Genomic DNA, 25290 nt, shown 5'->3' with positions numbered 1-25290 from the left:
CTTTCAGTTTATGTGTGTCCTTAAAGCTGAAGTGAGTCTCTTGTAGGTAGCATATAGTTGAGGGGAGGGGGGTCTTGTTCTTTTGTTATTGTTGTTTGTTTGATAGGGTCTCAATCTGTTACCCAGGCTGGAGTACAGTGGTATGATCACAGCTTACTGTAACCTTGAACTCCTGGCCTCAAGCAATTCTCTTGCCTCAGCCTCCCAGCTGGCTAGAGCTACAGGCGTACACCACTGTACCGGGCTAATTATTTTATTTTTATTTATTTATTTTTTTTGTAGAGAAAGGGTCTCACTGTGTTGCCTAGACTGGTCTCAAACTGCTGGCCTCAAGCGATCCTCCTGCTTTGCCCTCCCAAAGTGCTAAGATAATAGACATGAGCCACCTGGCTTTGTTTTTTGTTTATTTATTTATTTTGTCCATTCAACCACTGTATGTCTTTTGATTGGAGCATTTAATTCATTTACATTCAAGCTAATTAATAATAGGTAAGAACTTACTATTCTCATTTTGTTAATTGTTTCCTGGCCTTTTTTTTTTTTTTTAAGATGTTTTGTTCCTTTCCCTTCTCTTGCTGTCTTCCTTTGTGATTTGATCATTTTCTGTAGTGGTGTGCTTTCATTCCTTTCTCTTCATCTTCTGTGCACCTATTCTAGGTTTTTGCTTTGTGGTTATCATGAAGCCTATATAAAACATACCATAGTTATAACAGTTAATTTTAAGCTGATGTCGTCTTCACTTTGATTGCATGTAAAAACTCAGCACTTTTACTCCCTTCCCCTCACATTTTGTTTTTGCTGTCACAATTTACATCTTTTAATATTTTGTATCTATTAACACATTATTGTAGTTATTATTTTATTTATTTATTTATATATTTATTTATTTATTTATTTTTGAGACAGAGTCTTACTCTGTCGCCCAGGCTGGAGTACAGTGGCGTGATTTTGGCTCACTGCAAGCTCTGCCTCCCAGGTTCCCGCCATTCTCCTGCCTCAGCCTCCTGAGTAGCTGGGACTACAGGTACCCGCCACCACGCCTGGCCAAGTTTTTGTATTTTTAGTAGAGACGGGGTTTCACTGTATTAGCCAGGATGGTCTCAATCTCCTGACCTTGTGATCTGCCTGCCTCGGCCTCCCAAAGTGCTGGGATTATAGACATGAGCCACCGTGCCGGTTGCTATTATTATTTTAATAGTTCTGTCTTTTAACCTTTATACTAGGGTTATAAGTGATTTACACACCACCATTACAGTATTAGAGTATTCTGAATTTGACTATATACTCACTTTTACCAGTGAGTTTTTTATTTTCCTACGTTTTCATCTTACTAATTAGTGTTCTTTTGTGTCAGTTTGAAGAACTGCATTTAGCATTTTTGTAAGGCGAGTCTAGCAGTGATGTAATTCCCCAGCTTCGTTTATCTTGGAAAGTCTTTATCTCTTCTTCATTTCCAAAGAACAGCTTTGCCAGGTATAATATTCTTGATTGACAGTTATTTTCCTTTAAGCACTGTAACTATGTCATCTCACTGTCTCCTGACCTGCAAAATTTCTGCTGAGAAATTTGCTGATATCCTTATGAGAGTTCCCTTGTGTGTGAGGAATCTCTTTCCCCTTGCTGCTTTCAAAATCTTCTCTCCCTTTTTTTTTTTTTTGCCTTTGATTTTCAACAGTTTGATTATAGTATGATTTGGTAAAGAATTATTTGGGTTGATCCTGATTGGAGACTTTTGAGCTTCATATATCTGGATGTCCATATGTCTCACCAGATATGAGAAGGTTTCAGCCACTATTTTTTTCAGTAAGTGCTCTGCCCTTTTCTTTATTCCTTCTTCTGAGACTTCTATAATGTGAATGGTAGCTCTTTTGATGGTGTCATATAAATCTTATAGGCTTTCTTCATTCCTTTTCATTCTTTTTTCTTTTTCCTTCTTTGTCTGAATATTTTTTAGTGACCTGTCTTTGAGTTTACAGATTACTTATTTTGCCTAATCATATCTGCCATTGTCCCTTTCTATTGCAGTTTTTTCATTTTATTCATTGTTTTCTTCAATTCCAGAATTTATGTTTTTTAAAAATGATTTCTATTTCTTTATTGCACTTGTTTCATTTATTCATTGTTTTTTGATATTGCTGAGTTGCTGTGCTTTTTTTTTTTTTTTTTTTTTTTGCAGCTCATTGAGTTTTCTTAATAAATTATTTTGAAATCTTTTCAGGCAATTATAGATCTCCTTATCTTTGGGGTTGGTTACTCTGTTCTTTTGGTGGTGTCATGTTTTCTTGATTTCTTTTTCTTTCTTTCTTTCCCTACCCTGTCCTCCTTTTCCTTGATTTTTCATGCTTCTCTACATTTTGTGTTGCTATCTTCATATTTAAAGAAGTAGTCACCTCCTCTAGTCTTTACTGACTGTCCTTGGGAGAGCAATGCCTCCACCAAACAGCCCAGCTAGGAATTTCAAGGCTCTCTTAGATCTTTTCTATGGATACACCCACTGTACACCTCTTGTTCTGTCTAAGGGGATTTATTCCCTCCCCTCCCCTCCCCTCCCCTCCCCTCCCCTCCCCTTCCTTTCCTTTCCTTTCCTGATGGAATCTTGCTTTATCACCCAGGCTGGAGTGCAGTTGTATGAACTTGGCTCACTGCAACCTTTGCCTCCTGGAATCAGGCAGTTCTCCTACCTCAGCCTCCTAAATAGCTTGGACTACAGGCATGTGCCACCACGCCCAGCTAATTTTTGTATTTTTAGTAGAGATGGGGTTTCACCATTTTGGCCAGGCCGGTCTTGAACTCCTAACCTCAAGTGATCGATGTGCCATGGCCTCCCAAAGTGCTGGGATTACAGGTGTGAGCCACGGTGCCCAGCCCCTCTACGGGGACTTCTTAAGGTTGTATGCCTACTCTTGACCCTGCAAAGCCAGGCCGGGTGCTCAGAGTCTCCTGTTTGTTTTTCCTAGGATGGTGTCTTGAAACCCTCAAATTGTGTACGTTCCTCCAATCCCACAAAATTTAAATGGCTTTTTTTGTAAGATGCTTGCAATACTGTCCACAGGGGCATGCTTGGGAGACTGGTCTGGGGAAGATGGGGTTGACGGTAAGCAGTGTTTGGGGTGCCTATGGGTCGGTTGGGAGGGGTCCACGAGCAAGGCATCCCAAGTGGCTCATGGACGGGTTTCCTGATGGAGTCTGTGGAGTGGTTGGTAGGATCTGCATCCTGTCTTCCTAGGAACATGCTCTCCCAACCACTCAGCCAAACAGTTCACCTCAGTATTCTGGCTAGGATGAGAAAGAAGTGATCTTCATGAACTGTGTCCTGCGTGGCTGGGGAAGCTGGGCATTCACCACTATGTCCTCGCTTTCCCCCGTGGGAGAAACTGGTCAACAGGGATTTTTTTTTGTCCCTGAGCAGTGCTGTCTTGGAGGGCAGATGACATGGATAGTATTAACTATTCTTGTTACCCTCCTCAGTGTACCTAGCCTGAGAGTTTTTGTGCCAATAATGTGCTGAAACTTTTCCACTGGACTCTCCCAAAGACACTCCTATCTGTTGGTAATTGTTAAAGTTAATGCTTCTGTGGAGTGAGGCGTGATGATGGTAGAAAGCTCTGATTCCACCATTTTGCTGATGTCAGTTTTAATTTCTAACTGTTCACCTTCCTTCTGACATTTTGTCCCTGGGCTCTGATTGTCAGTCTCATTCCCTGAGCTCTGATATGTACCAAGAGTGTGTCTCTTTCCTTCCCCTCTGTAGTTAGCCTCACAAAAACAAGAGTTTATGTGGATCATTGTGTTCGTGATAGAGTCCCTGTTTTAGTGCTTAGTGCTTTTAGCCTTAAATTTCATCTTCTCTGGTATTACTGCTCCCTTTCCTCCTTTGTTTTTCATTGTGTTTTCCTGGTGTCTGTTTGTCCATCCCTTTATTTTTAACTTTTCTTTAGCATAAAGACTGATATGCTTAATCTTATATTTTACATTACTTTAAAATTTATATTCATAATTATTTTAATTATCAATGTGTTTTTGTTTTTTCCTCATTTTCTGATTTCATTGGATTGCTATTCATTCTATTTTCCTTTTGTTTTCTCCTTGTTAATTTAGATGTTTTATTGAAATTTTTGTTCTATTCTCTTTTCTCGTGCTCATTAGACATCTATGTACTATTTTTTTCTTTTTTTTTTTGCAAGTGAGATTCCAGTGTTTCGTCCAGAAAGGCACATTATTCCTCCACCGTGGTCTTCTTCTCCCTGTGTACCTTGACCTGTAGGAGACGAGACCTCTAAAGTGATCCCTTTCCCTCTTTTCGCCTCGTCACCCCTTCCCACTCCCTAAGGTGAGATCCTTGGAATATTTTTACGTCTCTTCTCCCTCTCCACCTATAGTTCCTACATTTTCCTGGAATTCTCTAGGATTTACTCCCGGATGATTATTGGAATTTTCCTTGCTGTACATCCCTCCTGTTTCCAATGAACTTATGTAGCATTTACATGACAAAACCCCCAGTAGCCATGAATATCCACTTAACCTGTCTATATTGGGTTTGTTTTTCATCAGTGTTTTCTTTCCTCTCATCTCCCTATATCTTGAAGTCTCAATCTATCTCTCTCTTTTGAAGATCTTTGTTTGATTATTTTCTTCAGATGGGAATTGCGGGTGGTATACTCTTCACATTCTTGTGTGTTAAGTTTCCTTCTTTTGCCCTGGTGGGTGAATGCCATCTCGAATAAGTAGAGGATCGTAAGTTGTTTTCAGCTTAGCTATTAGCAAATGTCATTTCCATTGTCTACTGGCTTCCAATGTTGTCAATAAGAAGTCAGATGCCAATTTTTCCATTTGCAGATAATGTATACTGTCTGTTGATTAGCTTGCCAGCATTTTGTTTTGTCTTTGTTTTAAACTTTCAGGAATCTTACCAGGACATGCCCAAGTGAGTGTTTTTCTTTATCAATCAAGTCTAGAACTCTGGGAGTCATTTCAGTCTCTAGACTCCAGGGTCTCTTCAGTTTAGGATAATTTTTTGTATTACACACTTTATAATTATTCCCTCTCCTTTGTTTCCTTTTTTCCTGAAATTCATATCATTGCTCATGGTAGGTCTCCTGGATCCAGCCGCAAGTCTCGACTTTCCTCTTATTTGTCCACCATTTTGCTTGATCCATATGGTGAGAATTATTTTCCAATGTATTTCTAGTCACTAGTTCATATCTCTCCAATGACCATTCTCTCTTTAACTCATCTACCCAATTGTTCAATGGAACAGCTGCCAGATAAAGTACAGAACAACTAATTAAATGTGAATTTCAAATAAACATTGAATAAAGTTTTAGTGTAACAATTTTGACTATAGCATGGGACATAATATACTAAAATTATTTACTATTTATGTGAAATTCAAATTTAATGGGGTGTCTTGTAGTTGTTCATATGTAGTTGCTTTAATTCTGGCAACACTATTCAGTGGAGAAATCATATCTCTGAGGTTCCAGACTTTCTTTTTGTGTATTCATTTGATTGTCCTTAAGTGCCCTTGTTTATTTGCTTAGTTCTTTGTTGTTTTTAGAATCTTCAGTTCACTGGTCAGGTGTTTTGTTTGTTCGGGTTGGTCTTTCTCTCTTTGGATGCTGAGTTTCCCATACTATGTTATTTTAAAAGCAGTCAGAGATCTGCTTGTCACGGGACCCCAAGTGGTGGTTGACCTCTGACTGGTAGAAGATAAAGGAATTTTTCCCATAGCAGGAAAGGGGAGGGTATATGGTAGAAGGTGGACAGCAGTCCCATGCTGAGGGCCTAAGAAGAGCCCCTCTGTGCCAAAGTGTCTTTGTGCTCTTCTAGCTTCACAGATGTAAAAGATTAAGTTCACCTGTTGAGTGTCTTCGTGGCCTCTAAGAGCCATGGATCCTAGACATACTCAGATAGGACTGACACTGTCTCTCACCTCAGGAGTCCTCGTAACACCACAGATCACACTGTTTTTGCAAATCTGTCGTTAGCAATCTCTGCTTCCAGGTTTTCAGGTGCTGGTTCCATGGCTCTTCCTGAACTCAAAATAAGGAAACTCCATAGACACTGCCCACTGGAACTCATTCCCATCTACCCTCCACTCTGTCCAGGTAAGAAACCAACCATCTCAAGAGAGGAACCAGGCAGGAGTCAGAGGGGAAGTTATCAAAATACCCCAAATATTCAAATTGCTGAAGGAAACAATAATCAGATTAGGTGTGGTGAAAGACTTGGAAAAAAATTAGAAAAAAAATATTAAAATTTAAGAGGATTCTGCTCTTGGAATATATCACAGTTGTCTTTATGTTCTCACTTCATTTAAAACAACCAAAACTGAAATCAGAGAGGAGACATATGAATGTGATCTATGCAGAGAAGGTAACAAGGATGTTGTCTACCTAGAGACACACATGACTTGGGATGACTGTATTACAACAGATATAGAACATTTCATTATCTTGGAGGGTTCTACTGGACAGTACTACAATGAGTTGTCCTTACAGAGAAGTCCTTGCCTCTCCATTACAAACACTGGCTAACCAATCTGCATGTGTATATCTTGAGGTAAAACAATATTTTTCATACACGTATTGTTTTAAGGTAGCACTTGAACCTGGAGGACATCATGCTGAATGAAATAAGTCAAGCACGAAAACGCAAATATCACATCATCTCACTTATGCGTGGAATTTTGAAAAATCAAATTCATAGAAGTAGAGAGTAGAAAGGTGGTACCGGAGGTTGGCTGGGGGAAGGAGAAGAAGAAACGAAGAGATTTTGGTGCAAGTGTACAAAGTTTCAGTCATACTGGAGGAATAAGCTATTGAGATTTATTGCGTAACATAATGACTATAGTTAATAAAAATGAATTCTATGTTTCAAAATTGCTGAGAGAGTAAATTTAAATGTCTTACGGCAAACATAATAATTGAGGTGATGGATATATTAATTATCTTGCTCTAATCACTTCATATTGAATAAATGTATCAAAACATCATATTGTACCCCACAAATACATACAACTGTGAGTCGCCATTTTAAAATATTTTTAATTTAGGTCAGGCACAGTGGCTCACACCTGTAATCCCCACACTTTGGGAGGCTGAGGCAGGAGGATCACTTGAAGTCAGGAGTTCAAGACCAACCTGGCCAACGTGGTGAAACCCTGTCTCTACTAAAGATACAAAAATTAACTGGGCATGGTGGTGCATGCCTGGAATCCCAGCTACTCAGGAGACTGAGGCAGGAGAATCATTCAAACTCGGGAGGTGGAGGTTGCAGTGATCTGGGAGATTACACCACTGCACTCCAGCCAGGGCGACAGTGATACTCCATCTCAAAAAACAGTTATTAATTTAAAAATATTTTAAGTGATCAACTGTTGCTCTACCCCAATCTCATTGGAGAATAAGATTCTACTGCAGTTCTAAGTCATTATGTGCTGAGTAAAGTGGTTAACTAATGATTTGAAAGAATACAGGAGAGAGGGTAGGAGAGTGAGCAACAGGTGGAGCCTCTGTTTTCTTTACGGAAAAAAGTAAATAACTCTTTGTTAAGTTAGAGAGCACTTAATTTTAGGATGGACTTCACTGGAGGGTAAATGACTCAGTACCCGCCTCCATGATTCTGGAGGCAAAGGCACTTGTAGCTCCATCATTGGCCAGCTGGATAACAGGCCCATGTCTGTCCTGGCCAAGCCTGTTTTGCTGTCTGGTTGCTGCCACCAAGAAGCCTTCCCAGAACCATGCCCTCCTTCCTCATGCCTGTGCTTTCTGTGTTGTATTTCTTTGTGTTTTCTTTTTACTTAAAATTTTCTCCCCCCACTGTAAGCCCCATGAGGGCAAGGACCATGACTGGTTCTGCTCACTGCTGTATCTTCAGTACCTAGTACATAACAGGACATCAAGAAATATTAGTTTAATGGAAGATTAAATCAACAAAACGGTAAGTTCCTGATGCTCATAGGTATGTGCCATCTGGGTTCTGCTTCATTATGGAATGGGAGATTGGCTGCCAGAGGCAAGAACATGTTTCATTTACATTTACGCATTTGACCCTGAAAAATGTCACCAGATTTTGCAAGTTATTTACAATGATGTCTTGGAATGACTGCAGGCTCATAAATAACCAGGAAAGATAAGGCTGAAGAAAAAACAGTTGAAGAATCAGTTGCTTGTTTTAAAAACTCATTTCACAATGCGTTATTTTCTTACCAAAGAGGCAGGAAGCTCGATGTCTATAAAACTTTAAAGTAAGCATTTCCCTTTAAAATGAAGACACACTCTTAAACCTCTCTGTGAACCAATCTCTCCATAAAAATTTATGATGTATTTCAATTAGAGTGTGCTAATTTAAGTGTGATGCACAAAGAACACTGCAAAGGAAAAAACAAACTGTAATTTTATTTAATCTCAAATAATAACTAATAATTGCACAAGAAATAATCAGGATCTTTGAAAATATAAGCAGTCTTTTACATCGCCATTGGTAGCTTAAATGTGTAGCCCAGCAATCAGAACAAGGAGTCAAAGTTTCTTTTCAAGGATCTGAAATAAAAAGGCAAATAGCAAAGCATGTGCCCAAACAGGCAGCTTGGAGTAACTCCCTATCCCAGGATGCTCAATGCTTTTGTAAAAGAAATATCAATCGGGAATGTTCTTCTAACATAAATAAGCTAGAGGAAATATCTTGATTTTTAGAACTGATAGGACTTCAAAACAGGAAAATCTTCAAAGCCGATGCATTTTTTTTTTTTTTTTTTTTTTTTTTTGAAAGAACAAGATATTTCTTCCCAAGGCAGCGTTTGTGCCCTGGAACTAGCTGAGCAATCCTCCTGCGACCTTTCCCCTTGTTCTGAAAGGCTTAACGGTGACTAGTACGCCATTTCTCGTGCGTCTTGAGTAAATGTGGTGTTCTGAGTTTTAGTAGGTTGGTGCAAAAGTAATTGCAGTTTTGCCATTAACAGTAATGACAGGCCCGGCACAGTGGCTCACGCCTGTAATCCCAGCACTTTGGGAGGCCGAGGCAGGTGGATCACGAGGTTAAGAGACTGAGACCATCCTGGCCAACATGGTGAAACCCCATCTCTACTAAAAATACAAAAATTAGCTGATGTGGTGGTGCGTGCCTGTAGTCCCAGCTTCTTGGGAGGCTGAAGCAGGAGAATCACTTTTACTGGGGAGGCGGAGGTTGCAATGAGCTGAAATCGTGCCACTCCACTCCAGCCTGGTGACAGAGCAAGACTCCATCTCAAAAAAACAAACAAACAAACAAAAACAACAACAACAACAAAAAACACAAAAACTGCAATTACTTTTACACCAACCTAATAGTTCCTAATTAAACTCTATATTCTTCACAAATACTCTGTCTTGAATGGTAACAATAGACACTGGGGACTCCTAGGGGGGAAGGAAGCGGGGGGCAAGGGTTGAAAAATGAACTGTTGTGTACTCCGCCCACTTCCCCAGGTGACAGGATGTTTCTTACCCCAAACGTCAGCATCGTGCAACATACTCACGTTACAAACCTGCATATGTACCCCCTGAATCTAAAACAAAAGCTGAAAGTATATGAAAAAACTGGGGTGGGAGTTGGAATGAACTTTAGATATGTAGTAAGTTTGTTTGAAAACTGTTCATTTCTCATGCTTTCATTAAAAAATAATTTTCTTCAAGAAACCCCTAATTCTCCACCTTGGGAATGAGAAGTGCATTTGAATTTCAAGAATGTATGGGCATGAGAACCTTGCAGTTTTCTAATTTGTGGAGACAAAATAATTCTTATAACACCAACCATAGGTTTCCTCTACAAACCCCTTGTAATTCCTTTCTGAGTTATCTCCCTTCTAGAATCTTGGGGCATCTGAAAAACTCAAAGCTATGTAAACACAACATATTGGTTGTTGGAGACAGGATAACTTCTTGTCTTCTTTCCCTTGTGATATGGTTTGGCTGTGTCCCCATCCAAATCTCAAGTTGAATTGCATCTTCCAGAATTCCCACGTGTTGTGGGAGGGACCCAGGGGGAGGCAATTGAATCATGGAGGCTGGTCTTTCCCCTACTATTCTCCTTATAGTTAATAAGCCTCATGAGATCTGATGGGTTTATCAGGGGTTTCTGCTTTTGCTTCTTCCTCATTTTCTCTTGTTGCTGCCATGAAAGAAGTACCTTTCACCTCCCGCCATGATTCTGAGGCCTCCCCAACTTTGCGGAACTGTAAGTCCAATTAAACCTCGTTTTCTTCCCAGTCTCAGGTATGTCTTTATCAGCAGCGTGAAAACGGACTAATACACCTTGTTTTCTCACCGTAGGGTTGCAAACAGTTGTAAATGTGGCCACCTTAGAACAGATGTTGAGTAGAAATAAGAATTGTAGGGTAGCAGTGAAGCCAGTTGCCTTATGTAGGACCACGTTCTCTGTTTTCACGCCTTTTCTTGTCCACCCCTTAAAAGATGTCTCCTTCTAGTATTCTACCAGAGTTCCTTAGTCTTCTCATTCTCCTTTCTATCCAAGCTTATTTTTATAAAGGATGGGATCAATTTATTGATGTGATTGAGATGGACCCTCCTTCTAGAGGCAAGGCATTCTAATGGAATATTAAAATTGTAAAGATGACTCCCCCAGGCTCCATAAAACAAACCCTTAGCCCTGAACAGTCCTGTTAGAACTAAGTCTGTAGGGAAATTTGTGAAAGTAACTTGCAAAGCTACTCAATATGGATATTAAGCAGCCTAGTTTTTCCTAATTATGTCTAATTTCAACTGTGTGCTCTGGATACTACTGGCTTCCCAGTGGTTGGGTTGAATATAAGCCCCCAAATATGAGTAAAAGAAGGAAAAGTTAATTCAGTCACCGAGTCTTGCTAGCATATTAAAAATTGGATAAATTAATGTTCAATCATATGTTTTGACTTTGGGCAACAAGACAAGGCCAATTTTTGGATTTGAACTGCTTAGAATTCTTCAGGCAAGTCTTGATGGAGCACTTCTTGGACAGTTAGAACTTCACCAGGTTCACAGGAGAACTCAGATGAAGCCAACACATCATCCACACTGGTTTCCTTTGGAGAGCTTTACTGTTGAGAGGTGTTTTTCATAGCCCCAAAATGACAAGTGCAAGTTGAGTACATCAGTATTTATCAACCAGGTGCCATGTTGTGCCCCAGGAGACATTTGACAACGATGGGGTGTTACTGGCATCTGGTAGGCAGAGGTTGGGGATGCTGCTTAACATCTTACAATGCACAGGACAGTTGCCACAGCAAAGCATTAGCCAGACCCAAATGCCAGCAGTGCCAAGGTTGAGAAGTCCTACAGTAGAGAATGCTGAATGTCAAAACCAAAAGCAAAATCTGTCAGTGGTGAAAGGGATGTGTATGGGGCTTAGAGTAGAAGCAAAGTCAGAGTCAGGACACAGGTAGATTCTAGAGAACTGGAAGTGAGGACCAAAACCAGGAAAAAAGTGAGAAAAGCTAAGACTGTGGCTATGATCCAGGTTGCAATACCTGAAGCTCCCTTGGCTTATGTGGTGGGGGACTAGACTTGCCTAATTTCTAGGCGTGGAGTTGGGGCTTGTAACAATGGTGGGAGATGGGCAGTGCTTTGGGAATGTAGCTGACCACTGCATGGGTGCTAACTAGCCCAGGGGTCTTAAAGAATTTGTATAGGTCATGAGGATCCACTCCAGCCATTGAATAGTCATAGAATTGAATCTAGGACATCACCATATGCTACTACCGTGCAATTTTGCCCATTCTAAGACTCCAAATGCCCTAGTTTAATTTCTAAATTTTTGTTTTGTTTATTTTCACTAAAGCATCACGTTAGTGTACTGTGGAAGGAAGTGAATTCATGGCTGGTGCTTATCTTGATATCTCTTATATCTCATCTCTTATATCTTGATATCTCTTATATCTCGATATCTCATGAGGCAGTGTGACAGGAAGAAAAAGTTGCATGTAGTAAAAAAACAAACAAACAAAAAAACCATAAAGAGAATCTGCCTTTTAAGGGAGGAAGAACATGGTTATCAGAAGTGAATGGCTCTTTGATGGAGTAAAATACTTTGATGAGACTCTGTGGTTGATGAAGATGCCTCTGTCTTGCTTTTTTGACTACTTCTAGGCAAAACCTAGGGTAAGTGAGGGAGCTCAAATGCTTGAGCTTAGAAAATAAGGATTTTGACTGTTTGCAGGCAGCCCAAGAATGAGGGTTTCAGGGGCCCTGTGTGTGAGACTTGGACCCCAGAAATATGGCCAGAGGCAGCCCCTGGGGAGAAACCGAGGCCATGAGAAGTTCCCCATGAAGGAGACATTATGGGAAGTGTGAAAATGACACAGTTTTAAACTAGGTGCATTCTGGCTGTGAAGGAGTGGTTGTAAAGAAACCACTTGTGTTACCCCTAAAAGCCTCAGTAAATGTTCGCCACACACTGTAACAGCTTTGGTGTAGTTGCCGGGGAAGAGGGAAGGAGGCTGAGTGGGGTTCAGAAGCAGCAGGGAAGAGAGGTGACCCGCAGGAGGGTAAGCCCTACTCCATCCGCTCCTCTTTCCCGTTCCCACTCTCTGAGGCACTGGAAAGGTCACAGGACCTCTCCTAGTACACGAGATGGGAGCTTGACCCATTTTATTTGGATGATAAAAGAAAATATGCCCTCATCAAACTAGAGGGTGTTTGGGGGCATCTGGTTTACAGAACTGAGTCAAGGAGAAGAACCGTCAAGCAATGGTGACATCTGCCAGCTCTGCAGAGTGGGCCCTGCCTTGTCACACAAGTCTCCTTGGGCAAATGTTTTCTATATAGATTTTAGAAACTTTCCTGTGACTTTCTCAAGGTCTTTTGGTGACATATGCAGCTTGAAGCTTTTGCTAGGGACTGGAGTCTAATCCCTTCTTGCCCAGCTTGGCTGCAGGAGAGGAAGGGAGATATGTTAGGAGCTGGCTTTGACTGAGGTGGTGTAGCCTGGGGTTGCAAGGGCTGTTGTCAAGTCTTTTTGGTGGCATCACATGCTTCAGGAGTTGGATGAGTTTTCTGTCATCTTTTGGACTCTGTCACCTTAAGATCTCTTGGTTTTGTTGCATTGCAAAGATCACGTCAGCTATGTCTCCTTGCCGTTTTAAGAGTGCTCGGCTGCCAAACACAGCCGAAGAGCTGCTGAAGAGGCCTCCTGTCAAAGGTGACAAGTTGAAGATGCCAAGGCATTTGTTGTGGTCATTTTTCTTGCCCAATCTTTATCATCTTCCATTAGTCAGGAGTATTAATGGACAGTTCTGGAGTGTTCAAATGGCAATAATTCATCTTTCTCCCAATCCTACCAAGGGTGTTTCCATGCAGCTGTTGAAATAGTAATGTTTGTGCATTATTGCTGTTCTCAGGATACTGTAAACTTCTCCCTTTCCTGGATCTTTGCTCACTAAATCAGCCCTAACATTTACTCTTCAGTCTCTTTCTCTTGACTTTCCCCTAGATCTTGCCCCTAGACAGTCACTCAGCTGGTTCTTCTTCATTGCCTCCATCTTAGTTCAATGTTTCTTCTTTCGACAGTCTGGAGTTTTGCTCCCCCTCCTCTCTGCCATTCTATAGTAGGTTTTTTTTTTTCTTAAAATAGTGCATATCGCTACCTGTATTGGCTTGTTTAATGGCTTACTTAGTGTCTTAGTCTTAGTCTGTGGTGTTGCTGTAATACCCGAGGTTGGTAATTTATAAAGAAAAGAGGTTTATTTGGCTCATAGTTCTGCAGCCTGTATGTGAAGCATGGCCAGCATCTGCTTCTGGTGAGGGCTTCAGAGAGGTTCCATTTATGGTGGAAGGCAAAGGGGAGCAGCATCACATGGCAAGAAGAAGGAACAGAGAGGTGGAGGTGCTAGGCTTTTTCTTAGCACCCAGATGTTGCCTGAACTAATAGAGTAAGAACTCATTCGTAGGGATGGCACCAAGATATTCATGTATGATCTAATCCCATGGTCCAAAAGCCTCCACTAGGCCTCACCTTCAATACTGGGGATCAAATTTCAACATGAGATTTGCAGGGGACAATTCCCTACCCACATCACTTGCTTATTATCTTTCTCCCTCTACTAGAATATCAGCTCAAGAACAGGATTGCATCCAACATGCTCATCATTATATCCCCCCCATGCACACCTGTGCCCTGCACATAATAGGTTCTCAGGAAATATTCATGTAATAAGTGAATAACTGAATGAATAAATGAATGAATGAATGACTAAATGAAATGTCTCTTTATAACAAGCAAATGTAACAGTCCTTTCTAAGCTCTCGTCCTCTTCGTTGTCCCTGGTGGATTCCCACCACACTCAGAATTCCTTTTCACCTTTCCATGCATATGAGACCCCACCAATCAAGTGGTGGTTTTCTTAGCCTTCTATCTCCTACCACTTTTTGTCTTGCTCCAGGAAGTCCACTGTCCTTTCTGTTATAGGAATATGGTAGGGTTATTCTTCATGGTCAAGAGCACAAGCTCTAAACCCAGCTGGATCTGTTTTTGAACTCCAGTTCCGCTTATTGCTAGCTGTGTGATATTGGGAAATTCTCTATGTTCTGTAACCGTTACCTCTCTCATGTGTAAAATGGAAGTAATGATAGTACCTATCTCATAGGTGGCAACTACATGGGGCAGCACACTCAAGGAATGAAGGAAGTTTCAATGAATGCCAACTTTATAAAGACAGTGTCGAGGCAGCCCAGTGCAGTGGTTTGGGAGCCAGAAACAGCATGTGGGCTGGAGTGTGGTTGCAGGAAAGGAAGTCAAAGATACAGGTTGAGGGTAGAAGAGAAAGACCTTGGAACATCATCCTGGGAGCTTGAGATTTTATTCCATATTTCTCTTGTTCTTAACTATTTAGGGTGATGGATCTCCGCAGCGAGTGGAAGAGTTCCCCTTGGCCCCCAAGGTTATATCCATCTAGAACCTCAGCATGTAATTTCATTTGGAAATAGTGCCTTTGCAGATATAATTTAGGTAAAACTGGAGATGAGATCATACTGGATTAGGATGGGCTCTAAGTCCAATGAAAATATCTTTATAAAAAACAGGAAAGAACCCATAGAAACACGAGGAAGAAGGTCATGTGAAGATGGAGGCAGAGATTGGAGGGATGAAGCCACCAGTCCAGGAATGTCAGCAGCCACACAGAGGCTGAAAGGAAATGAAGGATTCTCTCCTAGACCCTTTAGAGAGAATGTGGTCCTGTGAATACCTTGATTTTGGACTTGCCCATAACTTGTATACTCTTACTTTGGATACAATTTTATCCAAACTTGGCTAAACAGTTTCTCGGCCTATAGAAAATTTAAAATGGAAAAGATTCAACTTGATTCTTACAGATTCAAAGCAAGATAAATGATGGGAACATAGGAGGAGACCAGGAAAACCTATAAAAAGCAAAAATATGAAGTGAACATTGTGGTAGCTTTAAGATGTTTAGTGTAGCTGCAGGTGCCCTATACATGTGAAAATCCCCAAGGGGAACCCCATATCACAGTGTGGTGTGATATTTGACATTCGTGATCATCTAGAGACATACAGAAGAGGTGAATCTATGTTCTGTATATTCTGCCTAAGGCAGAGAAATGTTTAGCTCCCTTTAAAATAGTTCCATAATTCTTTCTAAAAACCTTTCCTTGAAAACTGTAAGCTTCCCATATCTGGAGCATTTCACTTTAAATATTTGGATAAATACATTATCTTCTTACTTAGAGATTTCATGTGTTTAGGGATTGTCTTCTAAATTCTTCCTAATTCATATAGCTGCTAACACTTCCTGCAGAGCTAAACCATTATAGATATGAAATAAAGACATATTGATTTGACTTACCTTTACTTGTAAAAGCTTCTAAGCATTATAACTTCATTTAATCTCTCAGATTTTACAGTTTCAAGAGTTTGTGTCACAATTAGAAGAATTCAACTGCACCTCCAAGTGTCAGCAGTTGCTTTGGTTAGTGGGTGATCTCAGGAGACTTGAGAATGCTTTGTCTGTGAGGGAAGTGAGACACTTTCAGAGCCTCACTTTAGAAGGTGTGAACTGGCTAGATAATGAACTCCAGGGCTAACACTGCTATAGCAGTGGGAAAGAGGTGATGGGTTTTCAGTTTGGACCTCAAACATCTTTACTTCTCCATTAGAAGGAGTGAGATGGCGAGACAATGAAACAGGCAAAGTGAACACAGATGTAAGACAAAATTCAGGTGAGAGAGCTGGAGCATCACTCAGCTATTCCTGACATGTAGAACAAGCAACTAGAGATTTGCAGAAAGGAAGTGAAGTCTCCATAAAGACGTTTTTAAAGTAAGCTTGAAGTATTTGGAGACAATTCAGTGTTATATAAAATCTGCAAATCTCTGGATAAAGAAGCAGAAATCCCAGCATGGGACAAATGGAGCCTCAATGGTGGGAAGAAGACAGACAAGACCAGGGCAGAATGCATCTCTTCCTTTCTCTTGGCTTTCCTGTATAAGGACTGCATCATTCCTGTGGAAGGACAGGCCATCAGCTCTGAAACACTGTATGTAGTTTCCAGTATATACTGATAGCTGTGTGATGTTGGGAAAATTCCTTACCCTGTCTAACCCCCACTTCCCTCATCTATAAAATGGAAATAATGGTAGTACCTACCTATCTCATAGGTGGCAACTACAAGGGGTAGCACACTCAAGGAATTAAGGAAGTTTCAATGAACGTCAACTTTATGAATACAGTGTTCATAAAGGCAGGTCTGTGTAGTGGTTTGGGAGCCAGGAGCAGCTCATGGGCTGAAGTGTGCCTACAGGAGACAAGGTCAGAGATGTTGCTAATAATGGAGGATAAAGGATGCAGTTCTCATTACTGACTTGGAATCATTCATTCATTCACAGAATGTGTTTTGTCAACTTACTAAAACACTAAGTTAAAAAATCCCAGGTTTTGTTTAGTATAGATACCAAGACTTAGTGGACCCAAGGTTAATGACATCCAGAGTAGACCAACATCAAGTGTGTACTGCTTCTGTGCCAAGCGTCCTTCATCTAGATGTCCATGGATCATATTTGGGAGGAATGAGGAATTCCTGGAAATTTATACAAAATTCAGTGTAGTTGCATGTGTGTACTTTCATGGCCAGCCAACCAATAGCTTTCACTATGTTTCCCAGGATCTGTGATCCTAATAGGGATAAACGGCAGCCTTTTAGAATACTCTCTTAAAATTTTATTATTGCCATAATACATAAATAATACAGTGTTGAAGTTGTCATATGCATATGAACAAAAAGAAAAATTATTAATGCCAAAGACTAATTATATAGCTATTCCTACAGATTTCAAATATTAAAAACGTTATATATGTATAAACATATGCACACACAACAACTAAAATACACATTAAATATGTATACAATCATGCAGTGCTTAACAGGGATATGTTCTGAGAAATGTGTCATTAGGTGATTTCATCAGTGTGCAATTATCAGCAATTATCAGTGTACAGTACTTGCACAAACCTAGATAGCATATATATATAGTTTTATTTATAAACATTTCTTCACATGGAAAAACAGCTGTTCCAGCACCATTACTGAATATCAATCATTTCCCCTACTTGATCTGCAATGCCAATATCAAGTACTATATATCAGGTTATATATGCTCCATAGTAATCTTATGGGACTACCGTAATACATGCAGTCCGCTGTTGGCTGAAATGTCATTATGTAGCTCATGACATGTTATATATACTATATATTCTTAGAGAAAATAATGGTATACAACAAAATATTGGTCAATTGTTTTCCCATCTTGAAAATCATGCATGCCTTTTCTTATAAAGAAATACACATTTACATAATCATTCTTGACAGCTGTAGTAAATTTATAATAATTTAGTGAAGCATTTAAGATTTTTCTGGATTTTCCCTATTATAAATGGCACCTAGATGTGTAATACTTTTTGCCCACTTATCCAATTATGTTTAAGGATAAATTCCAGGAGTAGCCTTCCTAAGCTACTTTTAAAGTCTTTTGATGTTTTACCCAGTTGCTTTTTAAAACATTTTATATCAATTTATACCTCAAGGACAGTGTAGGAGGGTGCCTCCTTCCTCTTTTCTATCCCTTAGCCAAAATTGGGTATGATTATACTTTATATCTCTGTTAATAAGATAGTTAAAACAGCAATCTCAATATTTATTTCAGTTTCTTTGGTGGTTAGCCACATTAAACATATTTTAACATTTTTGTGGCTGTTTTTATATTTTCTGAAAATTGTCTTTTGTTAGTGTCCTTAGCACCTTAGGACATTCATCTTTTTTTCACTCATGAGAATTTTTTTACATATGAATCCGGCAGCACATATGCTGCAAATAAATTTTTTGGTTTGGTTTGTGCTTAACTGAATATTTCTAGAATGAAAATTTTTACCTTTTATGTAGCCAGATCTTAAACTGTTTCATTTAAGTGTTGCTCTTTCATGTTATATTTAACTAGATATGAGATTATATAAATATTCATCAGTATTTTCTTCTAGAGACTTCATAGTTTCATTTTGACACTTTATCTTATTTCTGTACTTATTTCTATTTTTATGTCACTCAACACTTTTTTTAGGTTGTACATGGTAACAAGTGGTCCCCAAATTTCAGGGGCTTATAATAGTTATTATTTACTTCTCACTCACTTTACATATTAGCTGTAGGTTAGCTTTGGTGCTATTCCAGGTGTGCCTCATTCTGGGACCCAGACTGAAGAGGAAACCTCTACTCTGGGCTCCTGGAGAGAAACAAAGAGCAACAGTGGGAGCATGCAATGGCATATAGAACTTCTACTATATTGGGGTATTTGTCACTTCTGTTCACATTTCATTGGCCAGATCAAGTCACATGGCTAAGCCTGATGTCAATGAGGCATGGAATTGTAATCTCATGGGAAAGGCAGCTCATAATTCAGAACTAAGTACAATGTACCTTATTTTTAGAGTAGGGTCTAACTTTATCTTTTTCCAAATACTTAGCTAATTGCTTCAATGCTATTTATTAATAACCTGATTTTTTACACTACTCTGTGGTACCACTTTTATCCCATATCACATTCTAATAGGTTCCTTCTTCCTGTTGCTAAACTTTGTGTTGGGTTTCACTGAGTACCAGGACAATGAGTGCTTTTTAAGGCAGATAGGGTAAGGCCCACTTTATTTCCCTTCATTTAAAAAGAGTCTTGGGGCAGGGAGTGGTGGCTCACGCCTGTAATCCCAGCACTTTGGGAAGCCGAGGCAGGTGGATCACTTGAGGTCAGGAGGTTGAGACCAGCCTGGCCAACGTGGTGAAACCCCGTCTCTACAAAAAATACAAAAATTAACTGGGTGTGGTGGTGCCCGGCCGAGGCACGAGAATCACTTGAACCCGGGAGGTGGAGGTTGCAGTGAGCTGAGATGGTGCCATTGTACTCCAGCCTGGGTGACAAAGTGAGACTTTGTCTCCAAATAAATAAATAGTCTTGGGTATTCTCTATTTACTATTCTAGTTGAATTTTTGAAAACCTATATTCATTCCTAAAAAAGAAGCCCTATTGAGATATAGATTGGAATTGCATTATATACGTGGATTAATTTAGAAAAGAACCGATTTGTTTGCAATATTATCATTTCATCCATGAACATAGTATGCCACTTTATTTGTCCAGGTCTCTATTTTTTTATTTTTCTTAGAGTTTTGTAGATTTTTAAAAGCATGTCTTAAGCTTCAAATTTATTTTTTTCAAGAAATATTACAGTTTTTGATACTTTTGCAAAATTAGTTTCCCCTATGATATTTTATAAGTAGTTGTAACTGGTTTTTTCATTCATCATTTTTTTTATAGGAGTAAGAAATATTTTAAAAGGAGGGGGAATCTTACTGATATTTATGAACTATTCCTCTAACCCTAGTGCAGTAGGATTGTTTAACCAAGAATACAGTTGAATTTATCAACGGCTTTTCTTTTTGTATTTCAAGCTCTCCACAGGATTTTTTTTCTTGTTTCTATTATTAAATTATAGTGATTTTTAAATATTGAACTATCCTTGCATGTCTAAAAATAATGCTGACTCAACACAGTGATATTCTTTGAATATGCAGTTGTATTTAACTTGCTATAATTATTTGGATGACCTTTTTGTATCTGTATTTAAATTTTAATTTGTCTTCAAATTTCCTTCTTTAGGGATATTTTGGTCAGCTTTTTCTGTGGTATCAGAGTTATACTGATTTTATTAATTAGAGAATCTTCTTTTTAAAATAACATTTTAGAAGAGTTTGAAGGATCTAGGAATTAATTCCTTTCTTAAAAGTATTCAGTTGGTCCTAAAACATGTTGGGGAAAACTTGTTTTCTTTTTACTTCTTACATGGCCATTTGGATTTTTGAGTTTTTGAGTCAAATTATTAATAAATGATATTGAAGCAATTAGTTAAATGAACTTTACTCAATTTTAGCTATTTATAATTTCCAGCAAAATTTTCCCATTAGTTAAGATTTAAAAATTGATTGACACAGCCTCTAAGGTATCTTGTAGCATTTAAAATATTTCAGAAGTTGTAAATTAAAAACAATATTGAAATTTCAATTTACAGGATTTTTAAGATACGAACAAAGGCAGAACAAAGGTGTCAACTCCATCTGCTACCAACAGATGGCGATAGCAGTCACTTTATGTTACTTTAGATTTAAGAACAAATGGACTTTCAAAGCCTTCCAGAACCTGATCTCTTTAGGAGACCTTTTACCATTACTAGCATCATGTAAGAATGCTTCTCTCTTCCCTCCCTCCTTCCTTCCTCCTTCTATTTCTCCCTTCCTTCCTTCTTTTTGTCCTCCCTCTTTTTCTCCTTCCCTGTCTTCCTTTCTCTTGTCTAGACTTGGAATGCATTAGGCTTTTCAGAAAACTGGAGATTGGATTTGCTTTTTGATTTATATTTAATTCCTGATTTTTAAATTTCATGTCCTTTTCCAGCTTCTTAAAAAGTTAAGTGCTTAGTTTATTTTCCATATTATTTAATAATGAAAGCATTTAACTCCATAAATAACTCACTGATTAACACCTTGACTGTATTCCATTGGTTTTGATATCATCTATTTTCACTGTAATTAATATCTAAATAAGGTCATTGCAATTTTGTTATCTTCTTATATGTAATTATGTAGGACAGAATTTGTTTTATGTTCCGTGAAGGAAGGTCTTTAATATCTAACTCCCTATAGTTATGAAGTTGTATAGGGCAGCAAAGTTGTAACATGAAAGGTTCACTGATGAATTAATTATTTATAAAATTGCTCTTATCTTCAAGGTTTCTTTACCAGTAAGACTGGGGCCTATACCTGTTGGTCTGGTCATATTTCTTTGTCTAGTAACCTCTAGTTGATTATTGTATATTTTTCTGACAAAACATAACAAATATATTAGTTTTGATTAAAAAGAGATCCTGTAGAATTTTATGAAGTTGATGAAAGCGATATTGGAGAACTGCTGGAATCACTCAAATTTCTTTGTTAAATTAGGATCTGGCAAAATGCTGCTAAAAGAGAAAAACCTACAAGGTGATGACATGATAACTTCAGAGAAGAAATATCTAAATAGAAAATCATTAAAAGGACCTTTGGGAAGCTGATAAAGGCTTTGATTTTTCTTAAGAAAAATCACTCTTGATTATTCAAACATGAAGGATGGCTGTATCCTGAGCTCCTAAATTTTGTCAGAACAAATATGCAAAAATCAATGTTTAATTTTTCCCAGCACTTTGGGAGGCCGAGGTGGGCAGATCACTTGGGGTCAAGAGTTCAAGACCAGCCTGGCCAATATGGTGAAACCCCATCTCTACTAAAAATACAAAGAAAAAAAAATTAGCCAGGTGTGGGGGTGAGCACCTGTAATCCCTGCTACTCAGGAGGCTGAAGCAGGAGAATCGGCTTGAACCTGAGAGGCAGAGGTTTCAGTGAGCCGAGATCACGCCACTGCACTCCAGCCTGGGTGACAAGAGTGAGACTCGGTCTCAAAAAATAAATAAATAAATAAATAAATAAAAATAAAAATGTTAGTTCTTTAATTTCATTAAATATGCAATAAAATAGACTCTCTGTGATAATTTTTTGTTTCAATTTTCAAGGTAAAGTTCTACTCCAACTTTTTTTTTGCATTATAAAATTTTGAACTTCCTTATAAGTGGATTTGCTTTAAAAGGACTATTCTCAGAATCTATTATTCTCAGGAAATTCCTGTAATTTATTTATGGCGTTATTGTACTTTATTATGTGTTCTGTGTCAGTGGTCCACAACCTTTTTGGCACCAGGGACCAGTTTCATGGAAGACAAGTTTTTCATGGATGGATGGGAGGAAGGGATGACGTTGGGATGATTCAAGAGTATTACATTTATTGTGTACTTTATTATCAATACATTGTAATATATAATGAAGTAATTATACAACTCACCATAATATAGAATCAGTGGGCGCCCCGAACTTGTTTTCCTGCAACTAGACAGTCCCATTTGCGGGTGTTGGGAAACAGTGACAGATCATCAGGCATTCAATTCTCAGAAGGAGCACGCAACCTAGATCCCTCAAATGTGCAGTTTACAATAGGGTTCACCACTGTGTTGCCCAGGCTGGTCTTAAACTCTTGGCCTCAAGTGATCCTCCTACTTTGGCCTCCCAAAATGTTGGGATTGTAGGCATGAGCCACTGCACCCAGCCCAAAATTCTCTGTAGTTTTTGTTTTTAAAAGTAAACTTCTAAACTTTTAATATTCTAGATCTTTTATACACACACACACACACACACACACACACACACATATAAAGGATCTTTATACATATATATATAAAGGATCTTTATATATAAATAAATAAATAAATAAAATATATTTTTTTGTCCAATTGACCTTCCTAAAACAGAAATGGCATGTTTGAGTTTTTCCAAATTACAGTTGGTGTCAGTTTTTCTTTGTATTGCTAACATTAAAAAATGTATTTAAATGGAATATTCTGAGGAATAGAACAACCCAAAAAAGTTATTTATCTTACTTTAACTTTTAGTAGCAATTAGCATTAGATGTTTTACATGATTTTCTTTGAAAAGCTGTGAGCTTTGATAAGTATTTGCTGAATAGTGCATCATATCTTTATTTTGAATTATGACTCTTACCCTTGTAAAGTGTCCCCCTTTGTTCCATTTAGTGTTTTTGTCTAGATTTTTAAAAATCCAATATTCATTTTACATTTGTACCATGTCTCTTACATTTTTTGTTTTTTAAACATGTTATAATCACTTATATATTTGTATTTTGTGAAAAACACGTCGTTTCTGACCCATTGTATTTTGGGGGCCTAATTTAAGAATCATCGCCTCTCTCTGGGCATTTATCCCATTCACCTTGGTCCTTATGATAGATATTGCCCCTGCTACCTTAACTCATGTTTTCTGTTTGTTTACTTCTCGCTGTCTTCTTTATTTTCTACCTTAAGCTGTGTAGAGTATAATGACTTAACTGTTATATTGTTCGGTGTTTTAGAGGTTAATATAGCACATAAATTATATTAATGAATTATCTTTGGTGTTTTAAATTTGTTTCTTTTTCTAATTGTGGGATCAGGAGCAAAGCAGTTATTTTGGGGCTCCCAATGCTCTGTCTTCCATGTGAGAGAAAGTATTTAGTAAAATTCACTTCCTCTTTCTTCACAGATCTTTGTACCAAATTATTATTACATCGTTACTTTCCCCTTTCCATTTTAAAACTAGATTTAGGCCAGGCACAGAGGCAGGCACCTGTAATCCCTGCTACTCGGGAGGCTGAGGCAGGAGAATTGCTTGAACCTGGAAGGTGGAGATTGCAGTGAGCCGAGATCGTGCTCCAGCCTAGATGACAGAGTAAGGCTGTCTCATACAAACAAACAAACAAACAAACAAACAAACAAAAAACTAGATTTAAAACGACTTAAGTATTTTTACCAACTTCAGTTTTATTGCAGCCCCATTCCTAAGATTTAAATTTTGATTACAGCATACAATCAGGCAAATTCTTTTTCAAGAAGGGCACATGAAAATTATATTTACTGAGTTCTTGTTAATATGAGAATGTTATTGTGTTGTCTATATATGTAAATAACTACTTTCTTTGTATAAAATGGTTACAGTTTTAAACTGTTAAAACTTTAGCTCACCACTTTCTTCTATGATATCTTCAGATTTTGCTTCTGTTGTATTTTTTCTCTTTAGTCATAATTTTTATCATATCTTTGTTCTCCAATCTCCATTTTCCATAATTACCATATTTTCTTTCTTCATCTTAAAATCTTTGTCTTTTTATGCTAAATTCTGCGGGTCAAGGGGAAAGGGAGTATTCTGAAGTTTACTATCCACATCATATACTGTCAATTGTCTATAATGTTGGTTTTTCTTTTTTTTTTTTTTTGAGACAGGGCCTCACTCTGTCTCCCAGGCTGGAGTGCAGTGGCCCAATTTCAACTCACTGCAACCTCTGTCTCCCAGATTGAAGTGATTCTTCTGCCTCCACCTCCTGAGTAGCTGGGATTACAGTAGGTACCACCATGCCCGGCTAGTTTTTTGTTTTTAGTAGAGACGGTGTTTCACCATGTTGGCCAGGCTGGTCTTGAATCCCTGACCTCAAGTGATCTGCCCGTCTTGGTTTCCCAAAGTGTTGGGATTACAGGTGTAAACACCACACGCAGCCTTACAATGTTGATTTTAATTTTATAGCGTTTAAAGTTTCCTTGAAATCTTTTCTGTCATTCACAATAAAAAAAAAATCTCTGTTGCCTATTCATCTCAATCTTACCTTACGAGTCTCTATTATTATAAAATATTTATAAAAGCTTATTATTTTTTGTTCTTTTTTGAGAATCTCAGCTAGGTTTTGAAATTTTTCTTCTGAATTTTGGAGTAGCTTATCTTTAGAGGTAGGCTGTTCCTGGGTTTCTTATTATTTAGTAGGTGTGTCTTTTCTCAGATTAAATTCCCTATCTTCCCACTTACCTTGTGCTGAAGAATACTGAAATTACAGCTTCGTAGATAATTATACATTCAGCAAAGTGTAATAATTCACTTTTAAGAGAAAAATATTCTTCTTAATATGTATTTTTAGCTATACTGTTAATTTAGGTCAATAAAATAATACTTTTCTCCAGAAATAACTTTGCCTTTAATGGTCTTCCACTTATTCTGAAGAGTCAATTTATGAAAATGCTTTTATTGTTTTTTTTGTTGTTGTTAAAGGACCTAGATTTTTAAAAAATGTCATTTCTTAAAATA

This window comes from Chlorocebus sabaeus, chromosome 5, assembly GCF_047675955.1.
Source record: "Chlorocebus sabaeus isolate Y175 chromosome 5, mChlSab1.0.hap1, whole genome shotgun sequence".
NCBI lineage: Eukaryota > Metazoa > Chordata > Mammalia > Primates > Cercopithecidae > Chlorocebus > Chlorocebus sabaeus.
This window is presented reverse-complemented; position numbering follows the sequence as displayed.